Below are 13,815 nucleotides of genomic sequence, written 5' to 3' on the forward strand. Positions count from 1 at the left end.
AACTGTGGAAGGAGCCTCGGTGTCCATCGCAAGATGAATGGATAAAGAAGATGTGGTCTATGTATACAATGGAATATTACTCAGCCATTAGAAACGACAAATACCCACCATTTGCTTCGACGTGGATGGAACTGGGGGGTATTATGCTGAGTGAAATAAGTCAATCGGAGAAGGACAAACGTTATATGGTCTCATTCATTTGGGGAATATAAAAAATAGTGAAAGGGAATAAAGGGGAAAAGAGAAAAAAATGAGTGGGAAATATCAGAAAGGGAGATAGAACATGAGAGACTCCTAACTCTGGGAAACGAACTAGGGGTGGTGGAAGGGGAGGTGGGCGGGGGATGGGGGTGACTGGGTGACGGGCACTGATGGGGGCACTTGATGGGATGAACACTGGGTGTTATTCTATATGTTGGCAAATTGAACACTGATAAAAAAATAAATTTATAAAAAAAAACAAAAACAAAAAAAAGCCCCCCAAAATAGAAAGAATCTACATCCTTCTGGGCATGATTGTGGGCATTCAACCACTGGCTCTGGTTAAAAAAAAAAATTAACCTGTCACTTTTGAAAATGCTTTCCTGTCTGAACACGGTTATCAATATTGAATTCATTTCTAGACAGAAGCCCTTGGTCAGGAAGCATAATGAATCTGGGTAATGCCCTATTTCTTAGGGTTTTGACATTCATATTTGTATCTTTTATTCTCTCCTTGCTGATGGCAGCAACATGTTCTCCCCAGTCGGTGCTCGTGGGTTTCCTGGGGCTGCTATCTTGTGAATACATGCATCACAGGACAAAGGGACAAATCGCCAGAATGGCATAGGAGGTACTCTGTCATTTATTCTGTGAGTGTTGAAAGGCACCAGCTGCCCTTCAGAAAACCAATAACCTCTCAGGAACAAAATGGTATAATATTGTGCGCTTTCTTTGCTTTAGTTAAAAATATGACAGCAATTCCATAATATTCTACAATTTTAGATTATTAGTATGGGGAATGACTTTTAGAATGATATTTCCTATCATCCTATAAGTGGATTGTCGTATTGTAAATGTCTGCCGTACTTGCTCACCAGGTTTTGAAGGGGAGCTGGTGGAGTTCCTGAAAGTGACATAAAAACTTGGTGAAGGATCCAGACAACGATCCACAGTTGTAAGGCTGATGGAGCTCGAAGGGAATTCAGGGGACCCTCAGTTGCTACTTCCTGGCTTTAAATGGAGACGTGCCCACAGCGTGAGTTTTTCAAATCAAATCTTCATAACCACATGCTAATTTAGATTTTGCTTTCTTCCTATATGGATGGTGGGACCTTCAGGAAAGAAATAAGTCTTTACATTGAAATTTGTAAAAAAAAAAAAAAAAAAAAAAAGGTGCTATTTATTAGGACTTTTATTACTGGGGCACCTGGGTGACCCAGTTGGTTAAGTGTCTGATTTTTTATTTCAGCTCAAGTCATGATCTCAGGGTTGTGAGATTGATTCCCATGTCAGGCTTTGTGCTGGGCGTGGAGCCTGCTTAAGATTCTTTCTGTCTCCCTCTGTCCATCGCCCTCTCTTGAGCTCTCTCTCTAAAAATAAAGAAAAAATAATCTTTATTACTAATATTAATCTACATTTGTGAAGATCATAAAAATGGCTAAAACAGAGACTGAAGGAGATTCTTTACTTGGAGTACTATAAAGATGACCAAAATGTTCTTGAGGTGAACTGAAACCCTACTCTAGGATTAGAGAGACGTAGAGACACTTACTCGGTTAACCCAGGCATGACTAGCTAAATGCACATGTACGAGTGTGTGTGCGTATGTATCTAAGACAAGTGGCTTTAACTCTTACACAACCACTGCTGCGTAGTAGGTGCTCTGAAGAGGCTTGCGCTGTCATGGGGCTCTGATACTAATTTCCAGTTCCTCCCAAATCTGAAACTAGAGAAAACCATCCATTTTAGTCCAAGGCTAGTTGATTTTTCTTTATCATCTCGGCTCTGGGTTCTCTATTCATCTTCCCTTTGTTCACAGCAATTATATTATGGAATAATTATTTGTTTGCATCAGGGCATTGAATGCCAGTTGGTCTATGGTTGTTTATTCCACAAGAATGCCTCTCCATCTGTACAGAGTGGTGGCTCTCTCTGAACCGAGGGTCCTTCCTCAGCCTCGGGGTGGGAGAGCTCATGTGTCTGCTCTGCCTTTTGCCACGGAGGTGGTGCAGCATCGGGAAAGGTTTCCTATTACACAGAAGTTACTGATGCTCTTGATACTCTTTGGGCACCAGGATTAAACACTCCCTCTGGCCGTTAGCAACTGAGATTTGTCCCTAAGCATTTTAAGTCAGTTAGTTTAGAAATTCATAGCATTAAAGATGGGATTTCCAACACATAATGATCATCATATTTTCATTATACCTGATTGTCTTTTTTTTTTTTTCTGCTTGACTGTAAAATCCTACATTATTCTTCTATCTTCATGTGGTGCTTGGTCTATGTTGAAATGCAGTAAATGTTAGTTTCCAAGTGTCTCCTCCTGGTGGATTTTACCATCATTTATTTAAATGAAGGAAATCACATTAACAGGCTTATTTATATTCCCTGTTCATTAATTAAAACAGCAGATTCTGAGTGTTGAAATCAAAGACTGTTTGTCATTAAGAAAATTAGGATTTCTGTATTGGTGATCAGGTCCCAGATTACAGATAGTTTTGAAAAATGGATCAGGCTTTAAGAAGAACAAAGTTAGTAGATGGAAAACATGTTAAAAATCGAAAACTACTAGTCTTTACATTTGTAATATCATCATTTTGGAAAAAAACTTAGATTATATATGATTACTTTTTGTCATTATCAAACCATACCCGTACAGTGAACATGGCAGCAGGGAAAAATGCAAAGACATAGGATGCTTTGTGGCTTTCTTATTCTCAACTCAGTTATGAAAATTGGTGATAAATAGGAAGATCATCACTTATTCTTCTGAATTCTTTATAGCACAGCACCATTTGTGGGGTCTGAGTACCAGAAAGGACAGAAAACACATAATAGCCTTGAAGTAGACCCATTTTCCTTAGATTTGTGGGGAAATAACTGGATTGGTTTTCTTTCCTTTTTTTCCCCCTTAGCCTAATGGTGGAATGAAGAGTAGGGAGCTGATTAGATGAGCCTGTCATTTCTTTATTGCCATGACATCCCTCATACTCCAAGTGTATAATTGTTTCTGTGAGCAGTAAATCCACATCTATTGCCCCTGTTTCAAGACAGTGTTCTGAGAAAAGATGGAGAAAACAACACATGTACTGAAAGGGATAATAATAGTAAAAGGAATGCTCAGGTTTCTGTAAAACTGCCTTATTTTTAAAAGTTTCTTTGGAACATGAGTCCTTTAAACACAGAAATTGACTGTATGTAGAGTTCCCTTTCTGGGAGGGGGCTGGTCTATACCTGATGGCTTCGGGGACTTGTTTCTGCACTGGATAGTGATAACCAGCAATCCTATTGGACAAGGGCATGGGGACCCCACAGAGCGCTGTCTGCTGTGGGCTAGATGCGCCCTGGATGGGGTACCCAGCCTGCCCCAGACCCTGCGACCCACAGGAGTGACTCTGCCTGCTGTTTCTCCTTCAGAGGCTTGATTCCATTCCCACTTGGCTCCAGAGAAGCCCAGGAGGTATCTGAAGAGGTGTTTAGGGTGAGAGTATTTCTAGCTCTTCATGTTTTATTCTGTTCTGGGATCCAGACCTGGTCCACAGCCTTGGCTCTACCACCCAGCATTCGTATCTCCGTTGGACTCTGTCTCCACTTTCTCTTTTCCCTGTGCTTTAGTTTCCTTTCTCTGGGAGACATGGCCTTGGAAGCACAGAGCAAGGTTGGTGTTTTCCTTAGAAAATACACTGGGTGATACGATGCAGCTTAGGTCATCCTACCTGATAGGAGTCTGTGCAAGCTCCCGGAGGCTTTTCTAGGTGCTGGCGCAGCAGGCAGGGCTGCAGAATGTTCCTTCCATGCTGAGCTGGGAGAAATGCAGCAGACAACTCTAGTGTGCCTTCCTCCCTTCCCCTAATAGACAGCAATCAGGCTATAGGGTCATGGCTTTTTATTTATTTATTTATTTTTAATTCTCAACTTCCTTTATTTTTCTAACACTCAAGTGCAAGATCTGCTGCTCTATCATCTACTAAACATACCCTGTCTCTTCTCAGCTCTCAACTTTTGGTCTTATTTATGGCAGGATAGGTTTTTTTTTTTTTCTTTATCACAAATAATTTACACTGGGACTCCAGATGTGTGAGGAAGGATAGGGAAGAAAGAAGTCTTGAGAAGTTACCTGAAGGATATTTATAATGGAGTTTGATTGAAAAATTGCCCTGAAGTTGTTAAATAAAAGGAAGGCAGGAGCAACTTGTGTCCCGATGGGGTGAGATTCAGCTCACTAGTTGCTGAGGGTCTTGGCCTGGGTTCTCCACAGGAAGCAGAGCAGAGCCAAGGATGGGCTTACAGGTGGCTTGCTATAGAGAGTGATTCCTGGGAGCAGACAGAGGGTCTGGGACGTGGCATGGGGAAGGTGGGAAAGCCAATCCCAGGGTGTTTTACCATGTTGGTCACTGTTGAGGACAACTAGAGCTAGATTCATCGAGAAGACTTGGATGATGTGCCTCAAAATGAATCAGCCTGAAATATGTAAAAGGGATCATGTGTCTGCTGGCCCCCATGGGCTGTTGGTCAAGGGTGGGTTTCAGCAAACCTGACACTTTCAGAAAGCAAGCCATGTGTAGGGGCAGCTGGAGGAAGGCTCTGCATCTGCCCTCAGTCTACACCCATGTGAATACACTTACTACACCCATGGCTGCAGAGGTGGGCTGTGGGCGTGGGAGGTGGAGCACACAAGATGTCCAGTACAATGAACTTGCATTCAGTGGTTGTCAGAACACTGTCGATTTAGGAATGACATAGGGAAGCAAATGAAATAAGCAGAAATTTAGGAAAAGGAAAATGATTGGGAAAATGAAAAGTTGAAGTTAATCACTTTTTTTTTAAGATTTTTTATTTATTCATGATAGACATAGAGAGAGAATGAGGCAGAGACACAGGCAGTGGGAGAAGTAGGCTCCATGCAGGAAGCCTGATGCGGGACTCGATCCCGGGCCTCCAGGATCACACCCTGGGCCAAAGGCAGGCGCTAAACCACTGAGCCACCCAGGGATCCCCTGAAGTTAATCGCTTTTAAAAAAAAACAAACTGTAGAGGGTAAATTACCCTTTAGGTATTAATACCAGTCATGGTTATAAATTCCAACCATTTTTTGGAAACCACTTATTCAAATGATTTTATAGAATATAATTTTAAAGAATAAGTGTTTAAAAGAACCCTATAATGAGTTGAATTTGGAAGCCTACAGGGAGTGGGTACAAGAACTGGTTAAGGAACTGTCCACAGATGTCCACTCGCTTATTCTAGGAAGGAGTTAGGACCGATTTTGTGATGAGCTTTGTGTAGAGCACTTGGCGTGAAATGGATTCATCTTATATTTTTCTCCCCACAAGGAGGAATTGTGGATGTGAAGATTCAAGGATGTAAGAACATATTAACCAAGTGAGGTCACGAGTGCTTTACCAGAATCCACGTACTTCAGGTGCTGTGGGAGAGGTGGTGGGGTGGGCGGTATCGGGAAGGGTTTCAGAGCAAGAAGTAAATGACTCCCGGGTCCCATCCTGTTGCCCATCTCCATTCCCAAAGATCTTCGGTCTTAGAGGGCTGGCATTCAGCTACTGTTCCTTAGGGCAGGTGTTCTCCACTTCCCAAGCAAAGTGACAATGTGCATCATGGGGAGCCAATGATGCTCTGTAGCCAGGGAAGCCCCCTCTGGCCTGTGTTTTGAGAACGGGGGGCTGGGGATGGAAAGCTGCTCTTGTCAGGGGTCAGGTGTGTGGGTAACTGATGATCATCCCAGCAGAGTCACAGAAAAGAGGGGCTGACTCTTCCCTCCCCCCACCCACCAAGGAACTTAGAACCTCTCATGCTTGTCGGTGGGTCAGCACTGCACGTGAGGCTTCAACTGGAGGGTTTGCAAGGCCAGGTGTCGGGAGTGGCCCCTACATGAGCTCAGGTGCCCCAGAAACAGGGAGTCCCTGTTTGCTTTGTAGTATTTACTAGAACTAGCAAAAGAAGCCTGTGCTTGTTCAGCAAACAAGCTGGCCTTAGTCAAAAGTGTGAGGAGATAAGTCTGTTGTTCTGAACTTTTCTTCCCTTGTTAAAACCTGCACCCAGGTATCTTCTAGAATATCCTTTCCTGTTAAAATGGTAAATGACTGCTAATAGTGACAATAGTGAAAGTACAAAAAAAAAAAAAAAAAAGGCAACTAACGTAAAGCATGCCTACTGTGGTTTATGCATTGCACTTGGTGCCCTAGGTCATTTCTTCAGATCTTCCTTTCATTTCATTTTATTTCACTTCTTAAGATCTGGTGGAGAGTAGATCTTGCTATGCCTGTTTTAGCAACAGGCAGTGGAGGCTCAGAGAAGTTGGGTAATTTGTCCAGGGTCACACAGCTTTGCTCACTGGCTCATCTGGTTGGAATTTTCCCTCAGACTCCCCCTCCCCCACTTACCAACTCGTTTTGTGAACCTAGGGACCAGCTTTGGTTTTAGGCAGGTAGCTTCTGGAATACTGCCTATCACATGGCCTATCATCACATGGCCACATCAAGTATGTGCTAAACAAAATAACAAGTAAGATGGAAAATGTTTGCCTTTCCATGAATTGCTTACTTTCTCTTACCAGACAATAATTTGCAATAATTTGCAGGTTTCTCTTTTGATTCTGACAATCAGCCAATTCTGAATTAAAGTTTATATTCCATTGCAGTGATTTATCTCAATTTGTGATTTCTAGTATAATTTTCTTTCATCTACTTTTTTAACTTGGCACATTTTTTTTTTAATCTCATAACTGGTGGCTTTGGGCAAGTCCCAGGGGCAATGACCCAAAGTGTTCCATGCCTTGAAAAGAAGGGATTGGCTTAGGATGGGCAGGGCAGGAGCAGTTGCTGCTTTCACTCTGTGGACAACGCCTGCCAAATGTTTTTTTCCCTGACTTCTTGTGAAGCCAGCTTTAAAGAGTGTCCCCTTCATTTGTGTGAGGGGCAAAAACACATATACATGGTTTACCACAGTGCTAAATAAACCTAGCAGAGCTCAGGGGTCTAGGGCTGAGGGCCCCCCCCACCTAACAGGCCTGGGGTAGATAACTTCCACAGAGTTTGTATCCATTCATTCTCTAACACCTTACACTTTCTATTTTATTTTATATTACTGTGATAAGAACACAACATGAGATCTACTCTCACTCTCTTTTTTTAGGATTTTATTTATTTATACACAAGAGATACAGAGGAGAGGCAGAGACATAGGTAGATGGAGAAGCAGGCTCCCTGCAGGTAGCCTGATGAGGGACTCGATCCCTGGGATCACACCCTGAGCCAAAGGCAGACGTTCAACCACTGAGCCACCCAGGTGCCCTGAGATTTTCTCTCTTAATAACTTTTGAAGCGAATGAGCAAGCATCATTAAATATTAGGTACTGTGTCATACAGCCGACGTCCAGACCGTATTCATCTTCATCTTGTGTAATGAGGCTTTCTGCCCATCGATTAGCAACCTCTGCTTTCCATCCCACAGTCCCTGGCGACCACACTGGACTCCCTAGTCTCTGTGTCTGTTTCCTTTACCTCGCGTGAGTGGACGTGTGCAGTGCTTGTCCCTCCAGAACCAGCTTATGTCCCTTAGGAAAGTGTCCTTCACATTCACCCACGTTGCCCATGGAGCACGACTGTCTTCTTCATTTAAGCCGAATAACATTTCATTGTATGTATTTACCTTACACTTCAAAAAAAGCTAAATAGGGTTTTAACAGTATTATTTAAGAAAAAGTCAAAAAAACCATTTTTAAATTAGTCATGTGAGTTTATAAAGTCATAGGAAATAATGACGCCGGGGCCTGCTGGGCCTGGTCTGTGCCCTGCTGCACTCTCCCAGCACCTGCCAGAGACCAGGGGGAGGAAGAAGACACAGCTTCCATTCTGGAAGGCTCTGCCAGTGCTGGGGTGACGGGGGCAGCTGGTCCTCCTATCGCAATTACACTCATCTCTACCACCAAGGATCAAGATCAAAACATAGTACTTCTCAGCAGCTCTGCTTTCTAAACTCAAAATGTGGAAGGCCACCCATAGGCTTGGTGCACGGTGGGGGGTGATGAAGCCCCATCTACATGTCAGTTGTGTCCCTGAATGCCATGACTTGTCCTTCTTCTTCCCCACAAAATGGTCCCATGGGCTTGCACTGCAGCGAATTTGTCTCTTGGATGAATTTCAGATAAGTTAATTAGAATTGGCCCCTTCATCCTGACCTGCAGTTGGATATATAACCTACTCCACCTCTGCTCTAACTGAACCTGTGCCTACCCGAGTCCCCATCCCATCCACTTCCCTTTATGCTCACCCTCCTATGCATTTGCAGAGCTGAAGGTGAACCTAGTTGTCGATGGTCTTCCTAGGTCTTATGTCCCAACTCCGATGTCTGCAGCCATGGAACAAATAGCATTTAGGTGCCAAGAAGCAGAGAAGGCAGAGATCCTGCTTCTGATTCTGTTCACTGAGTTATGCTCTGTACACTGCCCGTACCCCCCACCCCTCACTCAAGCTTTGTGCTGCCCAGAGGCCCTCATGGTGCTGTGACACATCGCAATGCATAGAACTTGAGGTGTGGGGGATCCCTGAGTGGCGCAGTGGTTTAGCGCCTGCCTTTGGCCCAGGGCGCGATCCTGGAGACCCGGGATCGAATCCCATGTCGGGCTCCCAGTGCATGGAGCCTGCTTCTCCCTCTGCCTGTGTCTCTGCCTCTATCTCTCTCACTGTGTGCCTATCATAAATAAATAAAAATTTAAAAAAAAAAGAACTTGAGGTGTGTTATTCTTAGAAAGTTGTGGAGGGAGATTCTGGTGTGCAGATGTTGACTGCTTTACCCGCTGGTTTCGAATAAAACAATCACCGTAAATTCTTACCTCTGGCTCCTAAATATGATAGTAATTTGTAATGTCTGAAAATAAAACATTTAGGTTTTCTTCTTGTATCTTGGTTTAAAATTATAGGATTCCTTTAGATTGCTTCTTTGTTCTAATAGTGCTTAAAATATGTTCTGTCTCTCTGTCCTATCATTAAACATTTACTTTTAGGTGAAAAGAAAGGTGTGGGTGGTAGGAGAGAAGCCCCTGGAACCTTCCTCTTGGATCACTTGGCTGCTGCAGGGGCTGCCGCTCTGCTCTCGGGATGGGTGCTGTTTGTCCCAGGGGTTTGTAAGTTGGGGCAGCTTGGTGCAAATCCACCTCCCCTGTTATGAAAATAACCCAGTGTGTCTCCCTGGGGTGTCACCTAGTGCTTGACACACAGCATACAAGCAAGAGGCAGGTCTTAGAAGGCACTAATTCTAGAGCCCTGAGAGCCCCTCTGATTTAAACCTTCTCATCTGATCAGTCCTCAGAACGGGGACAGACCACGACAGCACCCGACATCAAGCTTGATTTTCCAGGATCAAACTGTATTCTGGAAAAGATGGACACCAAGAGCTGCCATTCAAACACTCCTAGAAGAAATGGAAGGAACCATAGGAAAAGTAAAATAGGCAAAGAATACATTGATGCTGGAAGTAGAGAGGCTTTAACCATGAGCTGTAAACCTCAGCACCCACTGGCCGAGGGAAGACGGACTGGCCTGGGAGACACACCAAGGCTGTCATGATGCACAGGTGCCCTTCTGAGAGGGCAGGTCTGAGCCGGCTGACTGTAGTGCTGATCCTGGCACATCACCAGCAGTGAAGCCACCTGGAAGGGCAGGCTGGGGTCCTGCCCCCACTCTACAGGAGTACTTTCGTAGTCTGTGTTCCCCCCACCACCATTTTTTTTCTGCTATACAGGGCAACCAAAGGGAAGAGGGCAGGGTTTTTTTTCTCTGATCTACCCTTTACTGATTTGGGGTCACCACAACATGGAGGAATTCTTTCCTGAATAGAACTGCCCTAATTCAGAAGAAAGGGTCCCACGTGAGGAGGGATCAGGAGAGCAGGCACTGTTGCATCTGGGGTGCCCTTTGCTCTGGGCCTGGAGCTGTGCCATGTAGCAGGTGCCCCAAATGGACCCCTGTGAGTGGGCATTCCCTAAATACTTGCTCAATAAAGGACAACTGTCCACTTTCTGTGAGCAAATTTTTCTTAAGAGATTCCTTTGTATACCAGAACATAAAGCTTTAACCTAATTAAAACTACCCTTACTTTCATATTTTTTCCTGGCACTTCTAATTGGATCATGCTGGTTTTTCATATATATTAAGACTAGAAGCATCTTTAGATGCAGTGACTAAGCAAATCATTGTGTCTGGAGAAGAACTGATCGATGTAACTGGCATGGGTTTTTCTTTACTTTTTTTAGAGTAAAGGTATATAGGCGATATACATAAAATTGCACATATGTAACATATGCTGTTTGATGAGTTTGTACATATGCATGAACCATGAAATCATTGCCACAATCAAGGTAACTTTCCTTGTGTCCTTTTCATTTTTGTATGAGAAGTTTTTAAAAAATTTTAAAACTTTTAATTTCAATATGTTAACATAACATACAGTGTTATTTTAGTTTCAGGTGTATAATACAGTGATTCAACGATTCCATACATCACCCAGTGCTCATCACGACAAGTGTACTCTTAATCCCCAACACCTACTTCTCCCATCCCATCCCCCCCACACCTCCCCTCTGATAAACCTCTGTTTGTTCTCCACAGATTTTTTTGTCTTTGTTTTTGTTGTGTTTTGTTTTAGACAGGCGGGGGAGGGGCGGGGAGGAGTGGAGGGAGAAGAAGAGAGAGAACCTTAAGTAGGCTCCACACCTGATGCAGAGCCCCACTCGGGGCTCGATCTCACAATCCTGAGATCATGACCTGAGCCAAAATCAAGACTCAGATGCTTAATGAAGTGAACCACCCAGGAGCCCCAGTTTGTTCTTTATAGTTAAGAGTCTGTTTCTTGGTTTGTTTCTCTCTCTTTTTTTTTCCCTTTACTCATTTGTTTTGTTACTTAAATTCCACTTATGAGTGAAATCATATGGTATTTGTCTTTCTCTGACTGACTTAGTTTGCTCAGCATTATACTCTCTAGTTCCATCCATGTTGTTGCAAATGGTAAGATTTCATTCTTTCTTAATGGCTGAATAATATTCCTATATATATATATATATATATATATATATATATATAGGAATATACATGTGATATATATATCACACATAGGAATATAAAGATGTGATATATATATATCACTATTTATTCATCTATTGATGAATACCTGGACTGCTTCTATAATTTGAGTATTGTAAATAATGCTCCCATATGGTAAGAACTCTTAATATGAGATTTATTCTATTACATTTTTAAGTGCACAGTGCAGTATTGTTAACTATAGGCACTGTGTTGTGCAGCATATCTTAAGAGTGTATTCATCTTGTATAACTGAAACTTTATACTCTCCCTTTTAGCTTGAGTCTGGTCTAAACTCCAGCAAAACAGACTTCTTGTGTTCCCCGCACACACTGAGTGATTTGTGTGAGCTGCCCCTCTACCAGTTCCTCCCTCTCTTCCTCCATGGCAGGAAGTCCTCTCCTCATCTGAAACATTTTCTTACCACACCAGAGTCAAATTTCATTTATCCCTTCTGTCATCCCAAATACAATGGATGTGTCTCATTAGCACTTTTTTCATTGTACCTTTTCTTCCATCTTCCAGTCTAGAATGGTCTCAAAGACAAAGCTTCTGTTTTGTTCATCATTGCACTCCCTAGAGAATGTAGCATGGTACCCTTACAACTGGGGGATGTTCAGTAAATCCTGGCTCTTATTACTGGGAATACCAATGACATCACTTATGATTTTTTTTTTTTAGTGATTTATAGTGAACATGTACAGCAAACACTTATGACCTCACATCTTTTTGCTGCCCAAAATGAAAATTTCCATGTTTTATATAAATGGCAACATAATTAATGAAGAGTTTTAATTAGTTGCAATCAATGCAATAGATGATGCTTCACCTGAACATATTAGTTTCTCTACTGAAACTCTATACTTTGATCCAACTGGATTTTTACTATAGAAGCATTTGCCCCCACAGATTTTTGTAACCTGCAAACTACAGTCATCATCATACCATCATCACCAACCATTTCAAGGATCAGACATCATATCATACTCATTCATAAATGTCTAGTTATTTTTTATTTTATCATATCTTCCCAAAGTTCACAAGGGAATGATGGATAAAAACAGAACAAAACAAAACACAGACTCTGAGTTGAAATGCAAAATTCACTGCAGTTCAAACTGTAGGTTTGAAAGGAGAAGAGAATGAAGCCTTAAGCAACTTATAAGTCATGACTTATGACGAACATGTAAAGCAATATTGATACTGTGGTCCTACACATAATTCAATGCTGTGAAATCAGCTGGTTTCATAGGATGCATTCTGAGATTATTAGCTTTATTTAAACTACATAGAAGTTTGAAGGAAAATGATGTTATAACTTTATAAGTTTGACCCCAGAATTTCCTTACAAAAGAAATATACATATTATAATTGCAGCAAACAATATGCAAAACTTTAGTTCCTAGTTTTTGGGATCAGAGGTAGGGCTGACCTTTAGGGACTGAGGTTGTAATGTTTCAAGGTCTCCAGGTCCCATATCTCTTGGCATTAGTACAATGTTCTGATCTTTGAAAGACTAAAAGGCTGTGTAACTTCTGTTACAGGTTCTCTTAAACCTGGGCCGTGCACTCGGGAGATGTGTCCCAGGGGGCACATGTGCTGGTGGAGACTCAGAGCTGCAGCACGTAGATTTCTAAATGGCTGCAGCCCTAGCTCTTTCACTTAACTAACCACAGTTTGTCTTTCAATAAAACTTGGTAGACAGGTTTATTCACCTCATCTAATAGCAGTGGTGTTTACAAACAGTCTCAGGGACTTCTAAATGCCCTCAGTGTGGCAGAAGTTGGAAAATAGTGGACATACAGAGATTTCTCCCTTGGTCTGAAAAACATTATGCATAGTGAATTGTCAATCTCTTAATCAGTGAGGACAGGCCCCAGGCAAGGGCAATGCTTCTGACGGCTGCAGACTTTTATGGTACTGCTGTAACCTGCAATTCCCAACCTGGCGGGTCTCAGCACTTGGCAGAGTTTCTGCTGAGAAGAAGTGTCATTGCAGCACCTTGTCACCGTGCCTCGTGCCCAGCTTCCAGCAGTGTGACCTGAGAGGGAACGTATCCATCACCAACTCCCTATTTGCTAGAGGGCTGTCCACAAGGCCCTTGAGTGACCTCAAAGCTACCTCAGTTTCTGAAGGCTATGGGACTGATGCTCAAAGTTTTACATGACATTCACTGCCCTCCGTACCTGGCCTTGTAGGAGGAAAGAACCAGGACATTCTGAGTAATAAGAGAAAAGACCACGTTTCCCAGTTCTTAGGAGTTCCTTAAATGAGAGGGCTACTTTAAGGCTTATGTAAGGATTGAAGGAAAACCCATAATTTCAATATGTGGCATGGCTTTGCACATGGAAAGTCACCTTGTCAATGAAGCATTTTAGTCTTTCAGGCAGTCTGTGTCAGCGTGTGGATTATTATTCCCACTTCATGGACGACAAAGTTAAAGCCTGGGGAGATTATGACTTGCCAAAGGCAAGTGACCTCACAAGGCTGGTTGGTAACAGAGCAATCGAAATAGAAAACC

General features: G+C 42.7%; 1 long non-coding RNA gene across 1 annotated transcript; it reads left to right on the plus strand.

The window, feature by feature from the left end:
* The first annotated feature begins 394 nt into the window (after positions 1-394).
* Positions 395-8,902, plus strand: LOC144323073 (uncharacterized). Its single transcript, XR_013388647.1, has 3 exons — positions 395-832; positions 1,080-1,237; positions 5,535-8,902. It is a non-coding gene; the product is annotated as an uncharacterized LOC144323073 (long non-coding RNA).
* The last annotated feature ends 4,913 nt before the right edge of the window (positions 8,903-13,815 follow it).

The sequence above is a fragment of the Canis aureus genome, chromosome 1, assembly GCF_053574225.1.
Source record: "Canis aureus isolate CA01 chromosome 1, VMU_Caureus_v.1.0, whole genome shotgun sequence".
Classification (NCBI taxonomy): domain Eukaryota; kingdom Metazoa; phylum Chordata; class Mammalia; order Carnivora; family Canidae; genus Canis; species Canis aureus.